This window comes from Lepidochelys kempii, chromosome 7 (assembly GCF_965140265.1).
Source record: "Lepidochelys kempii isolate rLepKem1 chromosome 7, rLepKem1.hap2, whole genome shotgun sequence".
Classification (NCBI taxonomy): domain Eukaryota; kingdom Metazoa; phylum Chordata; order Testudines; family Cheloniidae; genus Lepidochelys; species Lepidochelys kempii.
In genome coordinates this window covers 110,375,003-110,386,193 of record NC_133262.1, presented here as the reverse complement: position 1 = coordinate 110,386,193, position 11,191 = coordinate 110,375,003, and positions in this window count along the sequence as shown.

Here is an 11,191-nt window from a genome sequence, read left to right as displayed (position 1 = left end):
GGTTACCTTTAGCTTCTTAACCCTTTACAGGTGAGAGGAGCTTTCCCCTGGCCAGGAGGCATTTCAAAGGGGTTTACCCTTCCCTTTATATTTATGACAGCATTAGCCTCAGAAATTGCTTGATAAGTGTGAGATAATTTAAGTGCAACATAACTATATTATGTCATTCCTCCACATCCACATCACCCTGCAAATCCATTCTATGGGTGCACAAGGCATCCCTGATGCTCCAGTAATGTGCTTTTTGGTTGCATGCACCATTCCAGTAATCCAGTGTTGTCTTGAATCCACTCCTGGTGAAATGGTTCACCTTTTGTCTCGCAGACATTGTGCAGTGCACAATAGTGCATATGGAAAAATGGACAGCATTGGCAATGGGGCATCCAAATGGTTCTGAAGGCAGTGTCATCTGGACTTCAACCTGCCAAATGTGCACTCCACCACCATCCTAGAGCTCCTGAGTGTGTATATGAACTTTCTTTTGCCAGGGTCTCTAAAATCAGGGTCCAAGTGTCATGACAGAACAGGGCATGCGGGGTCCCCTAGAATAGCAGTGGGGCCTCTACTTACAACAATAACACATGGAGAGAATAATGCCCCAGCTTGTCCATGAAGGTAAAATCCTGATCTCCAAGAAATCCTGGCATCATGAACCTTGCCAGTGTATCCCATGTTGTTGGCATACATGAACTTGCCTCTGTGGTCAACCAAGACCTGCAGAATGATGGCATAGTATTCTTTGTGGTTCATGTGCTCATGTGTTCCTTGTGGAGATCAAATTATGAGCCACTGAGAGCCCCAGTGCAGGTTGGGAACACCATTCTCTCCAAGACAGCAATTATTTCAGGTACATTGTTTATGCCAACCACCTTTGGGTAATCACAGTCCTGATAGCTTCAAATACCTCCACAACCTCCACAGCTGACTTACCAACACGATACTGGTTTGCCACAGACCTGTAACAGTCTTGGGTAGCCAGCTTCCAGATGGCTATGGCGACCCACTTCTTGGACTGGCATGGCCTCCCTCATGCATATGTCCTGTCACTGTAGCTAAGCTCCAGGAACGTCTGCTTCTTCATGCAAAATTATTTTTGCGTGCACTTTTGGCCCTGCTCCAGAAGTGCCAGTCCACCTATGGGGAATCTGCAGTGATGGCAACAGACATGAGCTGCACTAACGGGGTCACAGATGCCAGAGCTGTATCCCCCTCTGAAAGACACCTTCAATATGACAAATACTGCCTCCAAAATATCCACCAGTGTCTCACCAGTGCACTGTCTGATGCCTGAAACAGCAGTGAAAGTGAGAACAGGTCTTCCACCAGTTGCAGAGAGCAGGTACATCCAAAAAACAACTCAACTTGATGTGTTGGTATTCTAAGAGCATTGCCAGTCAAGTGCCACAGACAAGTTCTCCCACAATACATCATGAACCAAGCCCTAGAGTGGCTACAGCTAGCAAGGATGCTAAGAATCCTGGATTACACACATAGAAATCACAGCATCTGACTCATATCTACGTACCACAGTATGGACATGCCAACACAGATCTGAGGCTCATGTAGCAATGCAGCATGGATGCTCAAGTGCAAGCTTGGAAAGAACAGGTCTGCAGTTGTGGGTCACATGGACCCAGGTTTACTATGCAGTGCAGACATACCTTTAAGCTTTGCAATGCTGAGTAGACCAATGCCCAAATACCTTTAAAAATCTGGGCCCTTGTCTCCTGTCTTATTCTCTTAAAGCCAAATTCTGTCATCCTTGGCAATTCCAATGGGACTACTCAGAAGTAAGGGACTACTCAACATGAGTAAGAGCTGAAAAATCTGGCACTAAGTGATTTCACAAAGGCTAGATTATAGCATCACAGTCACTTTCATGGTGATGTATTCAGGCACCTAATGTGTCAGACAAATACGTTTTTTTTTTAAATATTTTTGTGTTTATCCATAATTAGTTACTGATCATTAATGCCAGTAATGTAGGGTAGGATTTTCAAAAGTGTCCAGCATTAGCTTCACTCTGCTCCTAATAAAGTCAGTGGAAGTTGACTTCCATGGGAGCAGAGTCAGACCAACACCGAGTTTTCTTGGAAATCCCACTCATAATACAGGAGAAGAACATAGAAGTATAATGGGATTTAGAAAAACATTTTTTAGCCATATGTGGCTAAATCCTTTCCATGGGCTGCCCTTTAAAAAAATCGAACAGTGACCTAAAGCAAAGCTTAATGAAATTTATCAAAATAAACACACTTAAAAATCATAGTAAAAAAACAAAGAAGCAGAAGTTGTATTTTTTTCCTTAACAAAAAAAGCATTCTGCGATGTCATGTCTATATTTCGGCAAGAAGCATCCCTGGCAGTGCCCTGGTAGGTGCAGAGGACATTTTATGAACATATTTCAGTGAAGAAAACAGAGTATTCACATTGGGAATGCCTGTTTTCCACTTGTGTGCTCCTCCAGTACATAACACAGAGAACACTTGCTAACAAGCTGCTTTTCAACATTCTGTCATTAACTCTGGGTAAAATGAAAGTTCCATGCTAAATTATTTGATGGTAATTAAAAACTGAATAATTCAATATGCCAATATTCCAATTTTCTGTGGATATTCACAGTTGTATATGGCATATTAGACCTACTTATTTCAAGGTTTTCTTGGAAACTTGTACCATTACAGAAAGAGAAGCTTCAGGAGCTGATTGTGATGCTACACCCCATATTCTTCATAAAAATATTATGATATGAATATAGCATAACTAAGATGTGTTTTATGCAAGATGGGTCATGTAAAGCATCATTGGAAAGGTTATGTTTTACTGAATATGATTATCCTATTTGTATACATATATCATTTCTGTATCTGAAGTTAGGAATATTGACTATGTAACAATTACAACTATGATTACACCTGTGAAACGCCCACTAGACAGTATGTAATCAGCCTGGATGGGCCAGTAGGAAAGACAGTGGGTCTTTGAAGATGCTGATTTCTCATCTTCCTGGAGTTCCTTCCTGTGGACGTTACAAATAAACTTTGTCTCATGGTTTCTTTAACACTGCAAGGTCACGTGATGATGTCACCTGGTACGGAGTACCATGTTGGACACTGCTGGTATTTTTCCACTGGAAACAGAGGATTCCTGCCTTATGTAAATCCTAGTTAAGATTGGGAAGTGAGTTAATCTTGGCTTTTCTTCACTGCTTCCCAGCCCAAGAAGGAAGACTGATGAAAACACCTGAAGAAACAAAGGAACTAAGCTGGGGAAAGGCAAGGGCTGACTCCAGGCTGAGGCAATGGTCTAGCCTGTGAAGAGAAATAACTGGAACTCTGAGCTTCAAAAACTCTGCCACCTGCCTAAAACAACATTTATAGTGAGAAGTTATGATTTGTAACCTGTTTCTTTAGTGTATTAAGCTTACTTTGTGTGTTTTGTTTTATTTACTCAGTAGTCTGCTTTGTTCTGTTTGCTATCCCTTATCAACACTTAAAATTTACTTTTTGTAGTTGTTAAACTTATTTTTTGTTTATTCCAAAACCCAGTTTGTGCAATTCGTAACTGGGGGAGAGGGGACAAAGAGCTGTGCATATTGTCCTCCACATTGAGGGAGGGGGCAATTTTTATGAGCTTATGCAATATAGATCTCTATACGGTACAAGACCATATAATTCTGGGTTTACATTCTAGAGGGTGTGTGCACATGAATGCTGGGCATTGCCCTAGCTGAGTCCTCCCACAGAGAGCTGATCGCAGACTGTGAGATTCTACAGCTAGGTGTCCCCCTACCTGTGGGTGTGCTGGAAAGGGGCTTGAGAGCATGTCACAGCAGCACAGAGTAAGGGAAACCCAGGCTGGTAGGACAGGCAGGCTCAGTGGGACTCCAGCACATCTGGTGGCACCCCAAAAGGAAGGGGGGTCCAACCTGTCACACGGATAACTTCTCCTTCTTCCCCTTTTACCAGCTAGGTTGGGTTGGATGACTGGATCAGTCTTTTCTAGGCATGGTGGTACAACACTTGTTCCATATCCACTCCCCTACTCCATCCTCTTGTTCACCGTCTATTCATCATTTTCTTGGCTGTACTCGTTCTTTGCCTGCAAACTTGAGTCTCAAATGACTCTCTAACAGAAGCCCCTTCATCAATCTGTCGAACATGACCATACCATCTTGGACTTCTCTCTGATACCACAGACCTTGTTCTTACTTTTGATTACATCATTCCACATGTGGTCTAGCAAAGTCATCCCCTCACTACCCTAAACATCTCATTTCAATGGTTTCAACTCTTCTCAATTGCTTCTCTTTGGTTGCCCATGTCTCTGACCTGTACAGAAGTGGTCTTCATATGGTTTTGTATAGTTGTCTCTTAAGTAATCTGGACATCTGTTTACCATAAACCACTGCACCTGCCTTGTGCCAGACTTCCCCCACTCAGCAGCCTTGCTTGCAGTTCTCTGTTGATTTCTCCATTTGCTACTAACCAGCCCCTAAGGCCCTTAAACATAGAAACCTGGTTTAGGAGCTGGCCCTTGATGTTGATGTTCATCTGTCTTGGCTCCATGCAAGCCACTCACATGACTTCAGTCTTTTCTTTACTTGTTTTGAGGCCACAGTTTGTTAGTTCCCTTCTGGAGTTGGTAACACACCTGGAATATCATTGTGAAAAAGGTAATTTAATTAGTTGCATAGGAGGGGAATAAGTGTAACATTCAAGTGAATTCATTGCTCTGGTTACCACAGGAATGTTTTCAGTTCACAAGAGGCATCAGGAATGTTGAGTTAGCAACTGATTATTGGTTCTCCAAAATCTTTCTAAAGTTCAGGTTAGTCTCAATAATCCAACAGGTGACAAAAATCCTAAAACAACTACAAAAATGTTCTCAAGCTCTTAAAATGAAGAACTTTTGTTTGCAATAACCCAAAGCAAAAAAGGGGACAATCTTCAATGGCAGCTGGATCTTCCTTGTTCAGCTGAGTAGTTCAAGTGGACTCACATGGCTGGGGGTTAGCAGCTAGTGTTAGCAGCTAGTCGTTTGCCCTGGCGAGGGTCCACTAACATTTAGGGGTCAAGCATGGCCACACCTCCTCTCTGGGTCAGCAGCTAGTCCCCTAAATGAAAAGCCTGTTAAACTCTAATTGTAAATACCTTCTAGAATTAAAGATATCCCACAACTCCAACCATGGGTAGAGAAGCTGTGTGTACAGAGGTTGTGTCAAATAGACTGCCAAAAAGGAAGAATGAAGATTCCTTATATTTTGCCATCACAGCTTGTTTTAAGAACTGATAAGAATCAAATGAATAAGCTGATTATTCTCACTAATTTTTCTGTCCTTCCACGTTATCCATGCAGTTACAGATAACATTGGGTTGTAGAAGAGTAGTTTACAATCTAATGCACATACTGCAGTAGTGTAAAAGAACATGGGGTTTCTGGGTAGAAGAGAAAAAGGTAATTTCAGTGTACAATCATGTTACATTGGCCGAAGAGCTGGCCATTCTTGTAAGCTAAGCAGTACCAGGCCTAGCCAGGAGACCTCCTAGGGAAATACACTTGCTGAAGAAGTAGATGATGAGTCAATACAGAACTAAACCAACATCCTGGTATCATGTTGCCTTCCTCAAAGAGTCTTCTCACTGTTAAAAGTGTAAAAACATCCCGGAGAAGGGTGACTGGAGAACCTGCATGATGAAGATACATGTAAAACCTGTGCCACTGACAAAGGTGGATTTTTTTATTCATTATTTAGCTGTTTGTTTTTGTTAGTATCTGTTTGACTCAACAGAACAAAAAGCTCGGGGAAACACTGCTAGATGCAGGACTCTGGGAAAGCTCTAGTTCTCTGCAGTTCCAAGGAAGCCTCCAGAAAATAGGGAAAATAAAACCTGAAAGTTGAAAAACAAGCTAAAATGTTAACATGTAACAATTTTGACCTTCTCAATGCATCATAAAGGGGCACAGCCGTCTGCCTTGTCTGGAAGGAAACTGGGACTTATGTTTTCTCCTGTCATCCTTGGAACGTTTCTTTTCAATTTCTAAGTTTTTAAGGTATTTTCAGCAAAAACAAAGATTTTCAAAACCAGAGATGGCAATTAGGCTCCTAACTCCCCATGACCTAAGTGCCATTTGTGTCTTTGAAAATCTTTTATCAATGTAATTTCTGAATAAACAGTAGCATAGTCTATCAGTTAGAGTACAGGCCTTGGAGCTTGAAGACATAGGTGCTATTCTATGTGCTCTGTGGCTTGCTTGCTGTTTGACCTTGTGTAAATCACTTAATCTCTGTTTGCCTCTTTTCAGTCTCCCCATCTGTTAAATGAAGACAACCACTTCCTATTTCACAGGGGTGTTTGAGGTTTAATTGTTTGTGAGTGCTTTGAACATCTTGCACATAAAGTCCTATGTAAGTATAAAGTATATTATTAAGTAGCGACAGATGCAGAGGTATCTGAAAAACAGTATATTTACCGGTGAGTTATCTGTACATGTGTCATTTCAAGTGAGAATGTATTCTGGTTTTACTTTGGTCATTCAGGACAGTACACTTCCCATCAAGTTAATACTTTTGAATTTGAGGAATGCTCTGAGATTAAGCAATACATTAAAATTTCCTGATCAAATACCAAAAACCATACGTGAATAGGAAATAGATATCAGTAATTACAGTTCAGACTTCATCTATTTCAAAACCCCTTGCTTCAAAGAACAAGTATTAACTGGACAGACACTCCTTCACAAATTAGAGGTTGCAAAGGCTTATTAGACACCATATATATCTTTGAAATTTATCCAACAGAATCAAACCAAAAAAAGTAGCACTTTCTAATTTGAAAAAAATGTTACAGATTATAGTTGCAGGCAAGAAACTATTAAATCTATTACATCTCTATACGCTTTTTTTTTTTAAATCTAACTGTCCCTGCAGCCACTAACTGAGTTTAGGAGCACAGGAATGTAGTGTTTTGAAATATTGCTATCTGTAGTAGTATGATGTTTAAGCTGATAAAATGCACTCTCTTTGAAGTCGCACTATTACTGGAATCAGGAAACAAAATTTTGTTCTTAATATTAGACATCAGAACACAATGGAGATGAGATACATGGGTTTGGACTACTGCCAGGTGTATTTTGTGGGAGAAAATGGGTGGAGGAAGGACAATGGTTTCCAAGGGGATGAGAAATTTATAAGGTGAGATGTGACTGAAGAGCCAATTGCAAAATCTCAGTACATTGGGAGTGAAGTAGTTGGAAAGGGGTCACAGGTAGAGGGTCACCAGATCCCATCTTTAAGGTTGAGATACCCACAAGAGGTGAATGATTGAGAGGCTTTTTATCCTACAGTGTAAAATCTTCGGAGCAGGGTTTAGCTATTGGGTATGTGTTTGCACAGTGATTAGCACAACAGTGCTATGATCCATGACTGGGTGCCCTGAGGCCTTACTGTAACACTAATAATTGTTCTAGTTTATCTGTGTTTATCTATTTTCAAAATGATCTTTGCTGTTTATGCTGGACAGCCACACTTGGGAATACAGCTACACCTTTTCAAATGACTCTCAGGATATCAAAGAGGGCTTAGAGTCACTGTTGCAACTTAGGGATATGGAGTTTTGGTAGGGAAAAGGGTGCAAAATTGCTTCAGGGGCTTGGGTCCTTCAGTACTTCTTGGGGTAAGTTTATTGGGGAGGAAGAGTTTGCTTCCTGCATGTTGGCCAGGCTCGAGGTATTTAGCACCAGTTCCTTTGGTTGCCCCTGAAGTATTACCTATACTATTATCTCATATTGTCTATACAACAAAAATGGCACCAGTTTAATTCAAGATTTGAATATGACCCAATATAGTTAAACTAGTGCAAAAGGCTGTGCAGACACTTCTTTTTCAATTTCAGAGCAGCTTATTACAATTTAGCTCACTGATTAGGAAGAGGTATAAGCCAGATGGAAATAAGAATGTCCAAGCAGCTTTGTACACCAATTTAACTAGCAGATTAAAAATTAATGTAAGTAAAACCAGTGGAGCTTTCTTATAGACAAGCCCTTGGAAGCATAGCGTTTCAGAGGTCAGGAACTCTTTGCTTCATGCTGTTTACTACAAGGTCAGTGGCTAAGAAGCTTAACAATCCAGGTTTTTCCTAGCTGTTTCCAGATGCCCAGGTAGCAGCCAGCCAGAGCAGCAACAACTTCTTTTCATCTGAGTGCACAGACGGTTGGGACCTTTTATTGTTGCTGCAGACCTCAGTACCATTAGCCACACTTTTGTAACCTTGACACTGGAGTCCTGCTATGCTCTGTAAGGCATTACAGAAGACAACTCAAAAAGTTCAACTATGACGTGTTTTGTGAATCACACATCATGCAGGAAACATTATACCAGTGCTCCAACCTTTGCACTGATGGCTAATATGTTTGGGGTAGAATTAAAGGTGTTGGTAAGGATTTATAACTCTTTATATAACTTGGGCTCTGGCTATGACACCAACTCTCTTCCCCATCTGATATCACTACAATAGATAATACCTGAGCTGGTAGTCTCCTAAAGTAACTGAGAAGGAGCTGCTGGTTGGATGCTTTCAGCGAAGGGCCCTCAATTTTGAGATTCACATTGGTTCAACAAGAGCTCATTTGTTCTTCACATGGTATGTTTCATAGATTCCAAGGCCAGAAAGGACCAATGTGATCATCTAGTCTGACCTCCTGTACGACACAGAACTTCCCCCGAAGAAATTCATGTAGTATATCTTTCAGAAAAAAACACCCATCTTGATTTTAAAACTATCAGTGATGGAGAATCTACTATGACCATTGATAAATTGTTCCAATAGTTAATTACTCTCACCATTAAAAAAGTATACCTTATTTCCAGTCTGATTTTGTCTAGCTTCAATTTCCAGTCTTTGGATCATGTTATACCAGAGGTTCCAAAACTTGTTCACTGCTTGTTCAGGGTAAGCCCCTGGAGGGCCACGAGACGCTTTGTTTAAGTGAGCGTCCACAGGCACAGCCGCTCACAGCTCCCAGTGGCCGCGGTTCGCTGTTCCGCAGCTCCCACTAACCGGGGAAGCAGTGGCCTGGCCTGCGCCGCTTCCCGCAGCTCCCATGGGCCAGAAACAGTGAACCATGGCCACTGGGAGCTGCGAGTGGCCATGCCTGTGGACACTCAGGTAAACAAAGCATCTTGCGGCCTGCCAGAGGCTTACCCTGGACAAGCCGCGAACCAAGTTTGGGAATCCTCGTGTTATACCTTTCTCTGCTAGACTGAAGAGACCATTATTAAATATTTGTTCCCTATGTAGGGACTTAAAGACTGTAATCAAGTCACCCCTTAACATTCTCTTTGTTAAGATAAACAGATTGAGCTCCCTGAGTCCATCACAATAAGGCATGTAATGGTCACCTGTTTTCCCAGGCTTTTGAAAAGGTCAAAGTGCAGATGGATCTGGGATGTTTGGATATTAATAGTCCTGGTGGTTTTATTAGGGTGATTGATGAAATGATGGGCAACACACCTTTTTCTACTAATCTAACCTTAAATGAAACACACATTTTTTGTACATATACTTCATTTTAACAAGAGCAGGATTAAGGGTCCACATAAAAATGCTGCTCTACGTGTTTCTTCAGAGTCCTCCTGTTATATTTGCTGCTGTACCCCAGGCTGATAGTGGTTGAAAACAAGACTTCAGAAACGTATAAGCAGTAAAGTGTTGCTCAAAACACAGATTTTGTTTGGGAAAGGGAGTAAGAGAAAATGAACAGTGGAGAATGCAGTTTTGCCTGTTTGGCCAAAACACCGAGCTATATTGACAAAAAGACAAGGTGGGTGAAGTAATATCTTTTATTGGACCAGACAAGCTTTCAGGCTTCACAGAAAACTTGAAGAGCTCTGGGTGGCTCAAGAGCTCGCCTCTTCCACCAACAGAAGCTGGCCCAATAGAAGATATTACCTCACATGACTTGTGTGTCTCATATCCTAGGAACAACACTGGGAAAGAAAGTCAGTAATGTAAAATGCCTATGACTCACACCAGACATTTAGGAGGTTTTTTCCCCCCCATGAAAAAAAAAAGGTGCAATTCCCCGCTGAAGAGGATAGAGATCTGAATAAATACAATTTTGCGGTATGAAGCTTTTCATATTTTTTCACTGTGTTCATTAAATCTTTAACATCTTTTTGAACAGAGTTTAATTCTGCTAATTTACAGACATTAATAAGCGAAGGCTTTAGGAACACCAAAATACTTAAAATGTGATTTTTAATTCATCACACGAGTAAGTTAAAGGAAATGTTCTGCATACTTCCTAAATAATTAATTACATTATTAATGGTCTAAAATAAAACTAATTAGTTATTTTAAAAGTGAAAAATATTACATGCAGAGAGCACTGTTGAGATGAATATAAAACAGTGATTTCTCAAACACAACCCCCCCCCTTACCTTTTATTTTTTGACTATTATATTTTCAGATCAAATAAGAGTACTGCTCCTTCTGGTGTGATGCACATATATCAACCATTTATTAACTAGATCAGTTACTATTAAGTGGACGTTTACACCATTTCTTTTTCTGTTATTAAAACAGAGGTAATTTTATTAAAGTACCAAAAATTGTAACATATTAATCTGTTTTTAGGGCACAGAATAATTAGCATCATTTGGCTTTTTCAGTGTATAGCACATAAAAAGGCCATCTTTTTCCAAACATTTATTTACCATCTGTTTAAAAAAATAAACAAGTTGTCAAGGTTCCTTCCCCTCTGAACTCTAGGGTACAGACGTGGGGACCTGCATGAAAAAACCCCTAAGCTTATTTTTACCAGCTTAGGTTAAAACTTACCCAAGGTACAAACTGTTTTACCTTTTGTCCCTGGACTTTATTGCTGCCACCACCAAGCATCTAACAAAATATAATCGGGAAAGAGCCCACTTGGAAACGTCTTTCCCCGCACAATCCCCCCAAGCCCTACACCCCCTTTCCTGGGGAAGGCTTGATAAAAATCCTCACCAATTTGCATAGGTGAACACAGACCCAAACCCTTGGATCTTAAGAACAAGGAAAAAGCAATCAGGTTCTTAAAAGAAGAATTTTAATTGAAGAAAAAGTAAAAGAATCACCTCTGTAAAATCAGGATGGTAAATACCTTACAGGGTAATCAGATTCAAAACAGAGAATCCCTCTAGGCAAA